Source organism: Xenopus tropicalis, chromosome 2, assembly GCF_000004195.4.
Source record: "Xenopus tropicalis strain Nigerian chromosome 2, UCB_Xtro_10.0, whole genome shotgun sequence".
Classification (NCBI taxonomy): Eukaryota; Metazoa; Chordata; class Amphibia; order Anura; family Pipidae; genus Xenopus; species Xenopus tropicalis.
Window position 1 is genome coordinate 58,526,517 of NC_030678.2, and position 18,847 is coordinate 58,545,363.

Genomic DNA, 18,847 nt, shown 5'->3' on the forward strand with positions numbered 1-18,847 from the left:
CTTACAAATGTTTACACCAAAATGGAATAAAATAGTAATAAAATATTTTTTTTAGGTCACACTACAAGGGTGTAGTTAAAACTATCAATGGTGTTGATATTTCAGTTATTTTGCACAAAATAATTTATTCATCCTACCATAGGAATTAAAGTACATTTTTTTAAAAATTTCTGTAGAAATAGGACAAAATTTATTTCTCACGGTATAAGTCAAGGATTATTATATAGCCATGGTTATTTTTATACAGTCCAAATCTTCATACACTTTGCTGGAAGTCTGGGGCTTCCAGTGCATTGTAGTCTTTTGAAATGGGCAGGGAGTAGATTCTTGACACCTCTACAACTTTACTTTTACTCATATTGAATTGGTATAAACAGTCTGCATACATTATTGCCTCTAAAAATATGTTCTTGCAACACTTTCATCCGTGCATATATAGCAACTGCGATTGCAAAATATAACTTGTACAGCACGGTGAGATTAGCTTTTATAATCTTTCTCAGTAGTTGTTGTTTTAATTCAGATTGTCAGTGGTTCATAGAAAGAACACAGTTAACAGGCGCTTGTGAGTACAGGCAGTGAGCATTGCAAAAACAGCTTATTGTGTTAGATAGGTCAGTGGGATTTGACCTAGTTTTGTTAGCAGCCGGAGCATGATGTCAGTGGAAGTCATGTCACAGATGTGGATGAAGCATGCTACATCAGTTTAGCATTCTTTCTTTCTATAGCTGCTGCTTCAACGTCTTTTACTTTTTCCTTCTCCATAATTGACTTAAACATAATCCTTCATCTTGCAGATAGCATTGAAGGGATGCTTTATATATAACTTTATATAAAATTTGTTTTTCAAGCCATTCCTTTGCAATTAGAAATAATAATAGATTTTCAAATAATACTTTAATATAATGTTCTAACATTCTATTTTATCTTGTTTACCTAATGCAAACATTTTTAAAGACATTACACAAGACAGCAAAGCATTGGAAGCCTTACTCCGTCTACAGTTGGACCCTGTGGATAGTCAAATGGTGTTAATTATCTTTTTTGGCACTCAAGCCCAACAAATTAATTGCAAAGGTCTCAAAACTGGTCTAAAAACTGCCACTAACCAGCCATGACAGATTTTATTAAGTTTATTAATTTTTGTCTGGGGGGCACTCTCCTCAGTGCTTACCTCAGACCCTGGTCCATCTTGTTTTTTGCCTCTGGAAACTTGTTCTTTGCATGTACAAAAGAGCAAAACTATAGTTCATATTTTACTATACTGCACATGCATGCAGCCCAGAGCAGCTGCAAGGGATCCCTGGAACAGTCAAGAAGATACTTAGTGGTGAAGTCCAAATCTTTCTTTAAAGTAGTGGGTCACTTAGCCAATTAATCATACTTTTGTGGGTTAAAATGTAACAAATTGATGATGCCATATTAAAAAATCTATAGCCACATGAATTGATGCTGTTTGGTCAAAGAAAATACAGTGGTAACTTGCTTTTCTTGTGGTGTTGGTGCTCCATGGAGTGTAGTCCATGCTGTTAACATTCCCTTTTTTTCTGTTTCCTACCATATCATGGGATTACTTCACATGGTTTTAGTCTCAGAATGCAGGTTTTATGTTACCATTTACCTGTGTATGCTAGTGCTGTCACAAATACAACAAAAGGCCATAATTCTGTCTGTGTAGCAAGGGGAGCATTAACAGCTTGGGGCATCCGCATTCCTAAGGAATTACTTTCATGCTGCTATATTTTATATACTTCACAAGCACATCTGCAAGCTGTAAATACTGGCATGGGTCAAGTGGGCAAAACTATGAAATGAGCAAGGCTAGAGATTACAGAATGGCTTGCAGAAAGGCTAAAGATTACACAATACACATTCTGGATGCAATGTTAGGTATCACTTTTGTTAGTCAACAACTTCACATGCGTTTTGCACTAAAATAGTAAAACTTCATAGTCTTGTGTGCCTTATTGCTGCAGTATTCTGATGGCGATCAAATGCCCCTACCACCACCAAACAGATTTCTATTGCGACCAATGGGAAGTACTGTGGGTTACCATGCACGTACATTAATCTGTTTTTTTCAGTCATAATCACGCAGGGGGACCCATACCAATTTACAATTTAAGTCAATAGTGAGCATTTTTAATGGCTGCTAAAACAAAATATCTTTGCTAAAAGATGGCAGATAAAGCAAAATGTTATCTTTAAAACATACATTTTATTGGCCTGCTGTGAATTTTGAATCCATAAATACTGGAGAGCTGCAATAAGCAGGGCTATCAAATGGTGCAGTGCAAACAAAGATGGAACACAGGTTTGCAAATATTTTTTTACCTTTTTTGTATCAAATACGTTGGCAAAGTTTATATCTTTTGTTTTTAATAACTCTGTTTATTACATTTCTTTTTAAATATTGTATTTTAGTTTTCTTGTTGCATTTATGAAGATATCTGCTTAATTCAGAAGAGAGGCAGCTAAAACAACCTAGCATTCTGCCATATTTCATGATACTTTGGCACGTGAACTAACTTTTATTGATTATTACCTATGGATATGATTTATTGTTAAATTAATAAACATATCTATGCACAAATAAAGAAAGCATGGTGAGAATCAGTAATGGCACACAGAGCAGATTTGTTACCATCCATTGAGCTGAGAGGGATATGTCTAAAACCAGTTGTTCACCCTGTGCAGTTAGAGTCTGACTGCTTTTGGACTTATGTCTATTGTGATAAACTCTCTCTGGCGCAATAGCGGAGAAGGAAGAGGCTTTGCATTCTGCTGTGAGATTACAGTGACACAGTGTATGTACAAAAAACTAATGCTGAAACCAGGCCTTATCTAACAAAAGCAGTCTTCTCTTTGGTTGTTGGTGAATAGACCAGATATATATTTCTGTGACAGTACTTGCTAGTCAAGCTGAACCTGAGATTCTAGTTAATGAGGACTCACCAAGTGTGACTCAAATATGTTCACAACCACTGCTTGCCCTGAACATGTGCCGCAAAGAGCAAATGTTAACTGAGACTAATCACTTTAGCTGGCAACTAGAAACAAATGTTGTTTTAAAGTCTCACATCAAGGGGTTAGAAATATCAGCATGGTCAAAAGCATTCCTTCTACCTAGGAGACAAGAATGTTCAGCCCACACCATTCCTCCTAATGCTTTCAACAATGCTTTACAGCTGCAAAAGTGGGCAAAGAGACTGGAACTGTGAAAATATGGCAGCGCTGAAAGAAGATGATATTTATGTTACTACACGTGGGACACATTCAAGCATTTGAAATGATGTGCCTGTCTGCCAGTTTTATATTTAATCAAGAAACTAACATAACTATCTGTTTTAAAATGAATTACCTTATAAATATTACAGATGTTTAACAGCCAGGCTTCAGTATATTATAAAAGGATGTTGATTATGCAGTGTAAAACAAGTGTTAATTATGCAAAATGTACATAGTAAAGTGTGACAACACTGATAATACAGGCAGAGACCATTCCTTACTTGAAAATTTGCATTAATAAGCCAGTGAAAAATGCAGTGATACTTGCCCTGTTACCATTACTATGAGCAAGATGAGTGCTGATGTTGTGGTTGCCTATGTTTGTTACTTCTTCCAGGACATATGCTGAAACACACACACACATATGTTACAAATACACATATGTATTTATATGTCGTATGAAACTTATTCCCTATACTTTAATGTTTAGATACTTCTTGCAGCATTCTTTCACTTGATACATGTGTTGAAACCTAATAACCACTTACTCTTAACTGCAACACTTGTAACACTATAGTTTCACCTATTTTCACTCCATTTTACTATATTTCTTTGCCTCTTTTTGCTTCTTTTTCCATGCTGTTTGTTTACAGTGGTTGCTATGGTTACCAGAGGCACTTTTTGGCGCCATTTTTGTGGGAAAGTACTTAAATTGTGTGTTGGTATTCAGTCTGTTGGTTTGTCCCTGAAGAAGAGTACTGTTCGTACTCGAAACGATGGAGTTTTTTCAATAAACTTTTATTCTTTTGCACCAAGTCCCTGAGTGTGCAGTACTCTTCCTCTATATGTCTATTTTTTGACCTGCACCCAGGGCTGTTATTTTGGCGACTCATATTTATTAATGCTGTTACTGGCAACACACCATTTAGCAAAATGAAAGAAATCATAGTACATAAAGGGTTATACCCATGTATTCTTTTTTATTCACTAGACAATTTATATTTACATTATGATATATTCATGACATTAGGAGACGTATTCTGCTGTCAGCCTTAGACTACAAATTCTGGTGGGGCAGGGATTGATGTGTGATGTTAATTATGAAAAATAACATGAATGCATAATTCAAAGTAATGACCCTCACTTTCAAAGCAGTTCACAATTCTGCCCCACCCCATATCTCTGAACTCATTTCTAAATACTCCCCAAACCGCTTGTTACGCTCCTCTAATGACCTGCTCCTCAACTCCTCTCTCATTACCTCCTCACTCTTTTGCATTGAAGATTGCAAATGCTACACCCCTTCTCTAGAATTATCTCCCATATTATGTCTGACTTTCTCCCAATCTTTCTTTCTTCAAAAGATCTCTTTAAAATGCAATGGTGGCTCAGTGATTAGTACTTTTGCCATGCAGCGCTAGGGACCATAGTATGTGTAAATGTGATGGGGACCTTCCTGTAAGCTCCTCTGGGACAGGGACTGATGTAAATGATGAATAATCTATGTAAAGCACTGTGGAAATGTGTCTATATAGCTATAGTTACAAGAACATCTAGGACAGAAAATAAGTGTACACGCCAGATCCCTTACTTTTCAAAAACACAAGTACTAGGTTTACTTTGATAAAGAACAGATGCAATTGTCTCATTTTGGAAGTGAGGAAACCAAAGTACTATAAAACCCATAGAAACCCTGGGTAACTTACAGATGTCATGCAGGTAGTGCCCTGATTGGAAATTAAAGGAGAACACAATGAAAACAACCCCAGGCTCCCCCAGAGCTCTTGCTCTCCCCTCCTGACCCACAAATAGCAGCTATTACTTTTTCAGAACACAAAATGCAGCATATTGCAATGGGATTGGTGAGCGACATCCTACGCAACTCCAGGTCACTTTACTGCTATCTCTGCACAGTGGCATGTGCAGGTGAAGCCAATGTAGATCTTTCTAAAGGTGGCCATACACGCACCGATATTATCGTACGAAACCTCGTTTCGTACGATAATCGGTGCGTGTATGGCATGTCAGCGAGCCGACCGATATCGCAGGAAGCTGCTGATATCGGTCGACTCGCCGATCGGCCAGGTTAGAAAATTTTGATCGGGCGCCATAGAAGGCGCCTGACCAAAATTCTCCCTTCAGAGCTGAATCGGCAGAAGGAGGTAGAAATTCTATTGTTTCTACCTCCTTACCTGCCGATTCAGCCCTGAATGGTGTGTGGCGGATCTGACGATGTTTCGTGCGACCGACGGTCGTACGAAACATCGTGAGATCGCCACGTGTATGGCCAGCTTAATGCTCTGTGTCGGTGGATAAGACCCAGAGCAGCACAAGAGGGTGCTTGCCAACCCCCGTGCTGCTGTTCATTTTTAGTAAGTAACAGCGATTGCTATGATTATATGCAGGTAGTACTGTATTGATGAATACTAGAAAGTGATCTTAATACTGAAAACTGATGTATAATTTTACATTCCTTACTTTCTTTTACATCATTTGCACAAATTATCATATTTATTCTAAGCTTATATAATCATTAAGCTGTTTAACTCTGAACCATGAAATGAAAAGTTTGTCATGGGAAAGCTAGTGTAAGTTTGTGGGAAATTTGCAAATTTACACACAATTGATGCCTCAAATCAAGTCACGTCAGGGGCAATTCGTTTTGTGTATTGTCAGAAAAAGAATAGAATTTGCAGATCCTTATGATTCTCATGTTTACACTTGCTTTTAGAGTTCTCAGAATGAAAAATCACATATCTTTATTGTTTAGATTCTTTTAGACATACTGAGTATCTTGAAGAATCATTTCTCTCAGTATATACACATAGTACACACTTAGGGGCACATTTACTAATCCACGAACGTCCGAAAAGCGCCCGAATGCGTTTTTTTTCATAATTATCGGTATTTTGCGACCTTTTCGCGAATTGTCGCGAATTTTTCGAGCACAATACGAAAAAGTTGCGACAATTCGCGAAAGTCGTAATGGCTATGAAAAAGTTGCGACAATTCATGAAAGTCATAATGGCTATGAAAAAGTCGCGACGGGGATGAAAAAAACGCAAAAAATACGAAAAAGTCGCAAAATGTTCATTTCCAATCCGATTTTTACCCATTCGGATTCGTGGATTAGTAAATCAGCCCCTTAGGGGCAGATTTACTAATCCACGAAGCCGAATCCCGAAAGGGAAAAAATCGTATTGAAAACGAAAATTTTGCTACTTTTTCGTCGCCCTTACGATTTTTCGTATTTGTTGCAACTTTTTTGGCGCCATCGCAACTTTATCGTATTTTGCGCGAGTATTCCGAAAAAGTCGTGACAGCGACGGAAAAAAACGCGGGACATACGAAACGGCGATGAAAAAACCGCAAAAATACTGATCATTACAAAAAACGCTTTTGGTCCGTTCGTGGGTTAGTAAATCTGCCTCTTAGTATACACATAGTACACATAGTGGTTGAAAAATGCAAAAATTAAAAGGAATTGGTAAAATTAATGTAAAAGAATGTGTAAGTGTGATGTCAGGGCTATGATGTATTTGGCATTGAGTGATGTCAGAAAATGACATACAAGAATACATATAGCTGCTGTTGCTATGCCTTTCCACTTAATCATCTCTTAGAGATGATCTCCTGGAGGTGTTTTCCAGGCATTTCTTTTGCCATACCCCTGGAATGCCCTAACCACCCATGTATTGTCCCAACTTTTATAACCCCCAAACTCTCTTCCTCTGGTTAATATATCTGGGTGACTTGCAGAAAATCTGTGCGGCTTGACAACAGTGCTCTCTGTTAAAATCATCACAGTTAACGGGCAAGAAAAGCTCAATCAACTTTATATGCCATATGAAAGGTCTATCAAAACTATAGCTAAGGTGTAGGTATGCTGTATTAAATTGCTAAAATACTGGTGTTACCTGTATTTTAAATGGACATTATACCCCCTTGTTTAACATGAATTGACTGAAAAGGACTTAAACTAAGGGGCAGTTTATCAAAATGTGAGTTTAGAGCTCAATACATAAAAACTCACCCACGTTCTATTCATTCTATTCATTTTTGGAAGGGTATTTATAAACGGGTGAAATTTAGAACTCACAATTTGATAAATACCCTTCTAAAAATCCCATAGGAATGAATAGATTGCAGGTGAGTTCTTATGTATTGAGCTCTAAACTCACATTTTGATAGTTTTTGCCTGTTGTTTCAATCATGAAAAATCCATGTTTTTTGTTATTTCTTGATCTAAATAGGACAAACAGGGAAAGTCAAGTTACTCCATGTTTGGTCATTGTGAGGTAGATAGTTAGATGACCAGTGCACAGATAATCCCTCACATAATGGACTCCTGCTAACAAATCTATCTTGTTGTGTTTTTGAACATATTCCCTGTATAACTATTAAATAACTGACAGAACTGTAACTTTCAGATTTGTAGGAAGTTAGTGTTAGCTTTCATGAGTATGGCAAGCTTTACCATCTTGATTAATATATAAATGTAATGTCAGACTGTTGATCAGTGGAGCTAAAGACCAGTCAGGCAAGGGTTATTTGAATGCCACAATTCTCCCTGCCTCATCTAAAATAAGTGTTTCATGTGTCAAAAAAGACAATTTTTCATAATTACAAACACACACAAAAAATCAATTTGACTCCCTTTAACTCCTTGACAACTAATGACCAGTGGGGCTCATCCTGTGAACTTCAGCACTTAAGGCTGGCACAGTCAAACACAGCAGGGGCCAAAATCAGTAGGTAATAATCAGTAAAGGCCACATCAATTCTGTGAAGGGCCACATATACTGTTATCAACACCTTTAAGATGGCTTTTAATCAGGTAATATAGAACAAATTTCAAAGATTGAGAATGCATTGACTTGAAAGAGTACCTACAAATAAGGTCGGAGGGGCTTTGATTGTATCAAGATGTTGGTTTTCCTACAGATATAAAGATAAATTAGTGTAACAATTGCATTTTTGAACATAACCAACAATGTTTTTAATTTCCCTCCAGGGTAAATATTCTTGTGATGCTAACTGAAAAATAGAGAAAAAAATTCAAGTGACAAGCCCTAATTACAGTGGTGGTGTGTTCTTGGCAGTGTAAGATATGCGCTGTGAAATGTGCTTCCTGGAAAGAATTTCCAATGCTGAAATGCTGACAGAATCCGTCGTCTTAATCCAGTCTGTATTCTCTCACCTGATGTGTTTTGCTGAAAGTAGCTTTATTCTTTTCTGCTCCTTTGGGTGAAAGTGAGTTCTGCTTCCGAGTGGTTTTTCTTACACACCATCTTTTTCATATTTACTTTTAATTCCTCTTTGGAAATATGCAGAAAAAACCTACTGTGGATAATGAAGTAACTGATACGCAATATGCACAAGGTAAAGTAACCCAGAACAAGTAATCGGCTGTCTGTTAATTGATTGGTTGAACCAGAGCAAATATTGCACCTGTTATTATATAACTCCTGGTATGCATCCATGCATTCTTAAAACTCTTTGTAGAATTTTGTTGATTCAATGTTTTTGAACAGATATTGCCATTTAAGTTTCATAACTTGAAATAGAAGCTTTAGATGTGTAAATACACTACGAAGAATAAAATCAGTGGTTATTATTTTCCTGGAAGGGTGTAATGGACTGGAAAGAACAACATATGAGAGAATTACATTAGTACTTTGTGACTACACATAGCATACCAGACACCCTGTGTTGGGCCACGTGCTTAGCTTTATAACAGAAATGTTAAACCTTTGGTTCTTCAGCTCCAAACAGCCACTGTGAACTGCATTTCAACAGCAATAAAAGAGCATCAGGTTGAATATTTAGTCATAACTACCAGGACTGCATACGGGCAATACAGGAATTCAAGAGAGCAACCTTCCATCGCATGCCATTTTGATCTGTTGGAAACCCCATGCTTGAAGCACACTTTATAGTAAAATATGGACCTCAGCTCACTTGATCTTTTCTCCATGGCGACCCCCTCTCTCCTAAATGTGCTTCAGGCATGTTGATTCTCATAGATTACGGTGATAGAAGCGGCAGTCACAACACCCCTTTTGATATTAGCCTTATTTTCATTGTATTTTAAACTAATAAATATGTAAAGACATTTTAACAAATTAAAGGTTTTTTTTTTTATATGATATTTTATTTTTAAGCTGTTTGTACGTATTTCTTTTAAGACACTGATGAAACCCTGGCTTGGGCTACTCTAAGTATAGTATTACCTGTGGCATGGATGCAGATTTCCCATGAAAAGTTTTTTTGTTTTGTCTGAAAGCCATTTGTCTGCCTATCAACTTTCTCGTTTATGTTTCTATGTGAATGTAACATTCCTGAGACTAAAGCAACTGGCAGTGCAAGTGAGGTTGAACCATTAATGGCCCAGCGCCAAGACATTTCATGCTTGCCTGAACATGCCTGAAATGCCGATGTGCCTTAGATGAATATGTACGCCTTAGATTAATGTATACGCCTTAGATGAATGTCTACCTGTTTGAACCATATGTTTTAGAAGAATTTCTGTGAGTATAATGCAGGTGAATATTAAAAATGCAGCTTTCACAGGGATAAGGAAGCCTTTGTCATATTGCAATCATTTTCCTACCATTTTCTATCATTTCAAATATAATTTTTTTTATTGCCTGCTGATTAATGCTAACAAGTCATATGATGAAACTGCATTGCTGCAGTTCGATTATCTGTTACCATATATTTATTGGTCTACTCCTATTAAAGCTGATATGTCTAATATAATTTCTTTAAAAGTTCTAAGGGAGAATTAGGGCCCTATTAACCTGTTGAGGCCTAATCTTGGCTAGACCACCGTTTAGCTTATGTTCTGTAGAACTGAGGAATATATTCCATTAGGGCTGCTGCCTTTCCTGGAAATAATATCAGCCTATATTTTTATCTTTCCACCCTATTAAATTAAACATTGGTATCAAGAATGATTTTTACCAGCCAGACTAGTAAATGCTGGCCAGATGGCAATCGTATTTCAAGCACATGTGTGGATGCTACTGCAAGATTTATGTATACAGGTTTCCTTATCCGGAAACCCGTTATCCAGAAAGCTCCGAATTACAGAAAGCCCATCTCCCATAGACTTCATTTTAATCAAATAATTCAGAATTTTAAAACTGATTTTCCTTTTTCTCTGTAGTAATAAAACAGTACCTTGTAATTGATCCAACTAAGATGTAAATAATCGTTATTGGATGCAAAACAATCCTATTGGGGTTAATGTTTTATTGATTTTTTAGCAGACTTAGGGTATAATGATCCAAATTACAGAAAGACCCCTTATCCGGAATACCCCTTATCCGGAATACCCTTGGTCCTGAGCATTCTGGATAACGGGTCCTATACCTGTACTTATAAGCGATACTGACACATTCCAATAGAGGCAGCATTAATTTTAGTATGCTCCTTACTGTTCCTTATATAGGGATTTTTGTTTCTTAAATTTAATTTCTATTAGTGTTCCTCTATATGCCAGACTCACCTGTAGCAGGGTGCAATCCCTCTACTATTTTACAGTACATTGCTGCACTGTGTATCTCCCTTGCACACTGAATTCACAGAGGAAGGACTGCTCTGAAAGGTGATGTGGTTTCTGGTTATTTCTCTTCTACTAACTCAAGACATGTTGGTGATTCTAGTTTAGCTGCTGAAGAACCACTAGTCAATGCTATCTGGGAAACATCTTTCCTTACAGAATATGAAGAATGTTGCTGCCCATAGCCCTGCTTTGTTATTCAGAATATATTAAGGACACTAACCCACGCTTACAGCCAGAATGGTGTCAAACCCTTTTGCAATTATGTTATAGAGCAGGGCTGCTGTGCAACTGGAGGCCCATGGGCCGAATGTGGCCCTCCCAAGGATTTTAATGGCCCTCAGCCTGCTCAAAGGCTTCAAAGACTTCACTGTATGACATCATCTTTTTATTATAATCTAGCCCTCCAACATTCTATATGAGGAATGATTGGTCTAGCACTGTTATAGAGATATTCAGTTCTTTACAATGGACCATTCTTTTGGTCGACTATTTTTTGAGAGAGATACTCTCCCTAGACTGCCTTCTTTCCCCCTGAATAGAATACACTGTGCATTGCCTGGTACCTGCTAATAGAGTCTGAAAATATTTTAATACATTTGCAAGTTAATTGGAGGCCGACTTACCCACCAAATAGTTGTGTTTTGATCTCCATCATCAAGTAGAAGCCATCAAAGGCCCATGGATAAGGGAGAATACAGATGGGGCGATAAGTCACTGCAATTTTAAGGGCTCTGGTACACGAGGAGATTAGTCGCCCGCGGCAAAACTCCCTGCTCGCGGGCGACTAATCTCCCCGTGTACCAGAGCCCTAAAAAAGCAAGTCACGGTGACTAATTGCCACCATTAAACATAGCAGCAACTATTACCATGCGGCTGTGGTGACTTGTATATTTTGCATGGATAATAGTCTCCGCAATTGAGGTTTTAGCTGGTTTATAGACATATAAATGTTTCATTGATACATAATTGTCATCCATAATATACAAGTCTATAGTGATTTTAAAATCTTTAGCTAGTTTAGCATAGGTATGCTTATATTTACAAACGGGAGTATATTAATAGGTCTGTGTATATATGTGTGTATATTTGTTTGGATAGATCGATAGATAGAAGAACTAGGAGTGGTTAAACTTTATAAAGTATTGACTTTTTTTAACCCAAATTTATTATGTAACTATAGCTATAACGCTTTACGGTGTCTACATTTATTATGTAACTATAGCTATAACGCTTTACTGTGACACTTTTTGATCAGTCTTTAGCATTTACTGCTCTACTAGATTTTGACTTAGCAAAGTTTTGATTGGTTTTTAGACCTGTGCTGACTTGAATGCAGCTTAAATTTCTCCTTAATAGGTTTAGGAAGTTTTTCGAAATGGTTGAAGTATCATTGTCAGTATGTGAAGCATGCTGGCTGTAAATAGTTCAGTTGTATGGGCATTTATAGAGAATACATGTATGCCTTTATTAGAATTAAGAGTGGAAAGGTTTTCTCATCAAATTGAGTCTGGCTCATAGATTGTGAACACTTCGCTCTAAAATAGCTGATTAATTTGTATAAGTGAGATGTATTAATACTTATAATAATTGATATCATAAGACTTTCATTCTTATTAAAACTACTTCTGGAGAAAATGGAGACAAGGCTATGTTACCTGGGATGCTTCCTTCAGTGTACCTAAATCTTCTGCCAACTGACAGTGATGTCACGTCTGGCCCTGCAGTTTCTTGAAATGCAAAACCAAAGAATTTAGGTCTGTAGATCTGCACAAATACTCAGTTTTGGGATGATTTATAGTCTAGTGTATTTTAATAAAACCTCTTGGCTGTGCCAGTTGGCAAAATGGCAGCCACTAACTGTTAGATGGATGGAGGCCTGGTCTTCCTTTGCATAGTTCTATTTCCAGCACTGGCTGTAGATGTCTCGGTAGGTAGAGTGTAATTCACAATCCATAAAATGTGTAATTGTATATAACAGGAATCTGTGATGAAAAATTCCAATATGTGTCTCTTAGCAAGAGATTTAACTACTCACATTATACAGAGGTACATGACATCACTTTTCCAGACACAGGACTCTATAGTAATGAGACTAGGAGGAATTTGTGGTTGGGGATAAATTAACTATGGACTAATGACTCAAATATAACGTCAATATTGTAAACTTTGCAATATTTAAAAGTTTTGCTGGCAATGGGCACCCAGTGGGAACCTTCTTAGGTTGAGGGGAGTTAGTTTTGACTGACCTGCCATACATCTGACCTATTCTTGTTTTTGTGGCCTAGTTTCAGATGTACACCCTTCCTCTAAAGTTTCATACACACTGTATTGCACTTTGTTCTCCTCCAAGGACTTACTGAAAATGGTCCTAGATCCAAAACATAAGGCTAGGGGCAAGAGAGTGGAAAGAGCAGAAGGAAAAGGGAGAGGTTATAAATGGAGAGAGCAGAATGGCAAAGAAAAAAACAGGAATAACCCTTTTTGTACTGCCTGTTAAATAAATGAGTCGCTCTTGGTACTATATATTAATTGTATTATGACTTCTGAAGAAAACACCCTTTACATTACAACATATGAGTGCATTCTCTTAAAATGTATCTAAATACTTTTCATCTTTTTGCTGTTGGTGGCACTTAAAGCTCTTTTAAATTTGACCTACTTGACCAAATATAGGATTGTCTCTTCATCTGAGCTCTGAAGTATTTCATTAACATTATTTGAAACAAAATCCTATTTCATAGGTTGCTGTTTGCTTCTAAAATGATTGTACTGTTGGGAATCTGCCCTTTACAGCCCAGTCAAAAATGCCCTTTCTGTACCTCTTGCATTGTAAATCTCCTTTAGAAAACCAAATCCATCTCATTATTCCTTTAGGCACACACAGTTTATAAAGGATAAACCTAAAATCTGTGTTTTTCATGTTTAAAACAAGAATGACCCTTTTTTTAAATCTTCTTTTCCTCCTATATAGCAAAGTACCATAACAGACTGATCCCCTCTAGAGGTCTCCTAATTAGTGTCCAATTAAAATTCTATAATTAAAAGCATATCAGTTTTAATTTTACATATTTAGCCAGTTCCAGATGCTACCTGTTAAAGCATCTCCTTGGTTGTCATTTCATGTGTATTCTGGAACAGGCCATGGGCAAGACAAGTAGTAAAGGTTCTTGGCTTAAAGTCAGGCTGAAGAGGTCAGAAAATGAAGAATCAGAATACAAAATTTGGCAAAAACATTTGTGTCAGGTAATATGAACAGAAACCAAGCTTGGAGCCCGATCAAGAAAGTATAGATATTTCTGAGTTAGAAAGGCAGTCACATACCACAGGTGGGTCAAGTTATGGACAGTGGAGAAGGGAGACAAAGAGGTTTTTTTTTGGTATTGAAGCATTTGCATAGTAGTTGAGACAAAGCTCAAATGGTTGCAAACAAAGTTGAGATTGTTTGTTTTTATGGGACCCTTATAACACAGTTAATAATCTCTGTGTTCCTCTCCTTGCCGGCGTTCAAAAATTTGTTCTCCTTTAGATGAAAATTTTCAATTCTCAAACTTTAAAAGAAAGCCAGCCTCAGCTCAGAAGCAGGCAAACAACAGTCAATTAGTCAATCCATACCAAGAGATATTTGTAGCATTCACATCGCTTATCATAAAAGTCTCTCCTTGATGTCCGCAAACTCGCCACTAGTAGTGGGGGAGATCTTTGCCGGCATACTCCGTTTTGCAGCATGATGTTCCTTGGGCACACTATGATGACGTCACAAGCCTAACTCATTTCGTCATAAGTGTTCCTAAGAGGCTTCTAAGCAATATGGCTACTGCAAATATCTCTTGGTGTGATTATTGACTGGGAGGCCTTAAGGCATTGCTTAAGGCTGCTAATACCACCAATATTTGTTGTTTATCTGCTCCTGAGCTGTGGAGCGCTGGCTTTTCTTATACACAGTTGAATGGTGTCTACATGTATCAGTGTCCAAGGGATACACATTGTTGGTTGCACAAGCATATAAAGTGAAATCATACAAGAAGAAAAGATAACATAACATCTTGTGGAGATTTAAATACTAGGATGGACATTTGTTATAGGTGGCAGTAGCAATTTGGTCTACTTAGCTTATTTTCTAACTAGTATTGCACAGATTATTTGTGTGCATTTAAAGATACAGTCGCTAAGAATGACTGTGTAAGGGTAACATTAAAGGCAGTGTTCTATCCATTTAGTTTTTGTTTTTACTTTTCACTTGAAGAATGACAGCTTATGCCATATAGCAGGTTTTAAAGAAGGTTTGTTAAGTTTATAATGCTACTGTGGTACCTCCTTCTTCCTTTAAGGTGCCATTGCAAGGATCATCTTTGCCCTTTCAAATCTCTTAACAATTCTCATTGGCTTCCATATTTTTCCTGAGCTTGGCCTGTCCTCAAACCAACCACTTCAGTCATGGGGTGCCATATAATAATAGTGCTGTCAGAGAGTTTGTACTGAATACTATGCACTTTTTTTTTTTATTCCTGCTGTAAGTATTTCTAAGGGACCTTTCTAAAGTATACAGTAGGAGGCACATTGATTAAAGTACGACAGGTCCGAATACAAAATTATTTTTTTTTTCTAAAGTTTACAACTTTTGTGTATTTTCTGCGATATTTTTGTTAATTTGTGCAACTTTTTCGTACTTTTCGATAATTAGTGCAACAAAATCGTATTTGTCGCGATGAGTACAAAAGTTTTGGATTCATTCAAGCTTCGGTATCATGACTTTCCTTGGCCCAGGTTGGAGCTGCAGAGTGCCAATGAGTCCTATGGGAGGTTTCCAAAATCATGCACTGAAGGTTCAAAGTCAGAAAGGTTTTCCTGCCATTTACGATCATTCGGATATGAACATTGCGTAATTTTTGGATCGTGCCACAATATTTTCAGACAAGCACAATGCGACTTTTCGCAAAATTAACGCACATCAGAAATTTTCTTATTTAATCCGAATTTTTCCTAAACGTACTGTTTAATGTCCTAAATTCGTACGTTGATAAATGTGCCCCTATATATCTGGCATATCCATACTCCTGTCTTTTTCACACTTTTGAACTGGTACTACTATTTCTGCTATTAGGGGTTATTGGATTAGTAATTCAGCATCAGCTAAAGCATTGTCACTAAATAACAAGATATACACATTTGTAATACTGAACAGAATACTCCACCCTAGTGAAATGTGCCTTTTATAAAGGCCATTCAGATTTCTGTATCTAGCTGTGTAAAAATGATTGCTACTGTTTTACTGATTATTTACAGTGCTTTGCTTATTATGGAAATGAAACATGCAGATAGACACAGTATTGCTGGTATGAAAGGTATTCCGGCAGCTCCAGGTCAGTTTCCTGTTTCAGTCCTGGGAACTGGTGAGTTTCATTCATCCCTGGATTAATTACAGAGAAAGCCGAGCTTATCCTAGTTTTCAGTGACATGCTTCTACTTCTCCATTACGAGATTTGGCTCACAAGCAGGTTCTGGATACTTGGAGCTCGTTCTGCCCTGTCTTTTCTGTTGTATTTCAGTTTGCAGGCATAGGGAGAAAGTGGATGCCTATGTATAGCTCCAATGACGAAGGCAGCACGAACGCAACAGGAACTTTTGATTCTTAAAACTTTGGCGGAGGTGATTGGGTGGAGCTGGCTTTCCTGGAATTGTAGCACAGATTTTCCTGTTGTGATTCAATGTCAGTTGCCTCTCGTTAGTGACCCCAGCACAGCTAAGGATTCCTTGTCTCTCAGTAGCAGTTGCCATCTGCACCCCTGACCTCTCAGCTTCTTTCCCGTTTTTTTGAAGTTTTATCACAATGCTTCATCTAGGACCAGCGTGGCGAAATCCATCGGTGGGTATTGGTGTTAATGTTAAAAGAGATTTGCATTATTTTATCATAATGACGTCTTGTTTTTGGAAGCTACAGTTACCAGCATCACTACTGACGTTTTGTAGATTTTTAGCTGTTGTTGTTGCTGCACATCTGTATTATTGAATTATGATATTTCAAAGCTTTTTTTTATTAATTAACTTTAAGGGTGCTTGTAAAATAGCATGAAACCAGTAACAAGGCAAGTGTTGGGTGGTTAACTCCCATTCAGATTGACTGATTGATATGGTTTACTGCCTGTAGAAAGCCTATCTTTTGTGCATGATATAATTTGTTCTCTCTGGGGGCTTACAACATAGATTTGGGAACTTCATCTTTGTTTATAAAAACTATTTGAGTTTGTTGTTTTGCTGAAGTTTTTGTGCAGTTTGAAAGTATTTGTTTCTTGCGTACATAACTTTTTTTACACCGAGAAGATTTACCTGTAATACCAGTGCATTATGTATAGACAGGGCTGTAATATAACTCAAAAAAAAGTATTAAAGCTAGTAAAACTAAATGGATTTTCTAATAGCATAATTCCTTGTAACAAATGAGTTTGCACAATTATTGATTGGAACTATTAATTGGAATGCCTGGGACCTTTCTGTAATGTGGATCACCATGACAAACTAATAGCATTGTTTTGCTATCATCATGGATTTATGCTATCTTAGTTATCAAATACAGGGTACTGAAGCGAAAAGGCAAATCAGTTAAAAAATATAGAGCTGTTTGTTTAAATGTGACACTATGGTAAATAGCATTCCTATGTTTTGGAACTTTCAGCTTAAGGGGCTTCTGGATGATGGTTCCCATACCTGTATCATTTTGCAATAAAAAGCACTTTTTGTTTGTAGCTTGTATTATGGTTTAGTTTTAAAAGTCAAGGGATATCTACTGTGCTGTAGTGTAGTGTACTCTCATATCCAGGACTCAGTTCTGTTGTCGGCATTTGGAAAGATACTCAAAGCCGTTGTCTCTTACAGCTCCCCAGTAGAAATCTCATGTCGAAATAGATCAGCCTTGGAGTGTATCTATGAATGAACATGGAAAATGCAGAGAGAAATGACAGAGCGTTGAAGTAAAACACATTGAAAAATGAATTCCCACTTATCTGTGCTTTGTGTCAAACTGCTTTGTGGCTGGGGATTTTTTTTGGAAATGGTTAATTTGTATAGCCCCATTACATGTATAAGGGAGCTCCTAAATTGTTTGGTGTAACATGAATGAAAATATTTCCTATTAATGTGCATAGGATTTAATTTGGTTTCATTTTCTATAAAGAAAATAACTAAAACAGGCAACATGGCAGTTCCCACTCACATATAATATCAAAGAAATTATATTTCAGGTTTATACATTTAAGACCTATTACACACTGTTGTTCACTTTACTCTTGTTGATTTTCTTCCCCCAAATTAGCCTTAGGGTGTGGTACAATTAAAAGATTTTCCATAGACTGAAACACCTTTACTAATTACACTAATCACAAAATTTAATATATTAGTGTTAAAACGTGGGTACAATTAGGTTAATGAATGGTGTAATTATTATATTGGACCTATTTGATTTTTTTTTATATATAAGGTTACTTTTTTCTTGCTGAAAGGAGTGCATCGAAAGGCACTATAGTTACTTGTTTCGACATTGCAATGGTCAATTTATGGGGCACCTTCATGCAAGTGCAAGAGTGCTAAGATATGAATCCGATTTATGGTGCAGAGCAGCGCTCCCTAACTTGCATGTTTTAATGAAGCAAATGTAGGGGTGGGAGGGGGTACACCTACGGGCTTCCCCTTGGCTGCTCTTTAAGAAAACTGTGTTGGTAAATGCAGGCAGCAATGTATTAATGGGCCAGCTTTACTTAAGTCCGTGGGCTGTTTGAATACATTAGTTCTGTTTTCCAGTGAGTGGAACATTTACTTGACAATATCATGACATTATACGTTCTTAAACAGGGTGAGGGGCCACAAAAATGCAATGAAGGGCCACATCTGACCCACATGTCTAAAGTTGGATAGACGCAATCTAGCACAGTGCTGCCCACATTTTCATGTAGTAGACCAGCATGTTGGGAGGCAAATTAATATAAAATGATTATGTCATATAAGGAAGTCTATGAAGTCCAATGACATATTTGAAACTATAAAATACCACATAGGGTG

The 18,847-nt window shown here is 37.2% G+C and overlaps 1 protein-coding gene across 4 annotated transcripts in view; it reads left to right on the plus strand.

Moving 5' to 3' along the window:
• The window catches only part of mid1 (midline 1), a 197,961-nt gene that overhangs the window by 67,600 nt on the left and 111,514 nt on the right, over positions 1-18,847 (plus strand). Inside the window, exon 2 of one of the 4 annotated variants that reach the window (XM_012956769.3) lies at positions 8,243-8,610. The exons of 2 other annotated variants lie outside the window; for them this stretch is intronic. The gene's annotated coding sequence lies outside the window, so the exon portion shown is untranslated. Of the gene's footprint in view, positions 1-8,242; positions 8,611-16,554; positions 16,662-18,847 lie in introns of those variants that run through there. One more of the 4 variants, XM_012956770.3, reaches the window with a different exon arrangement.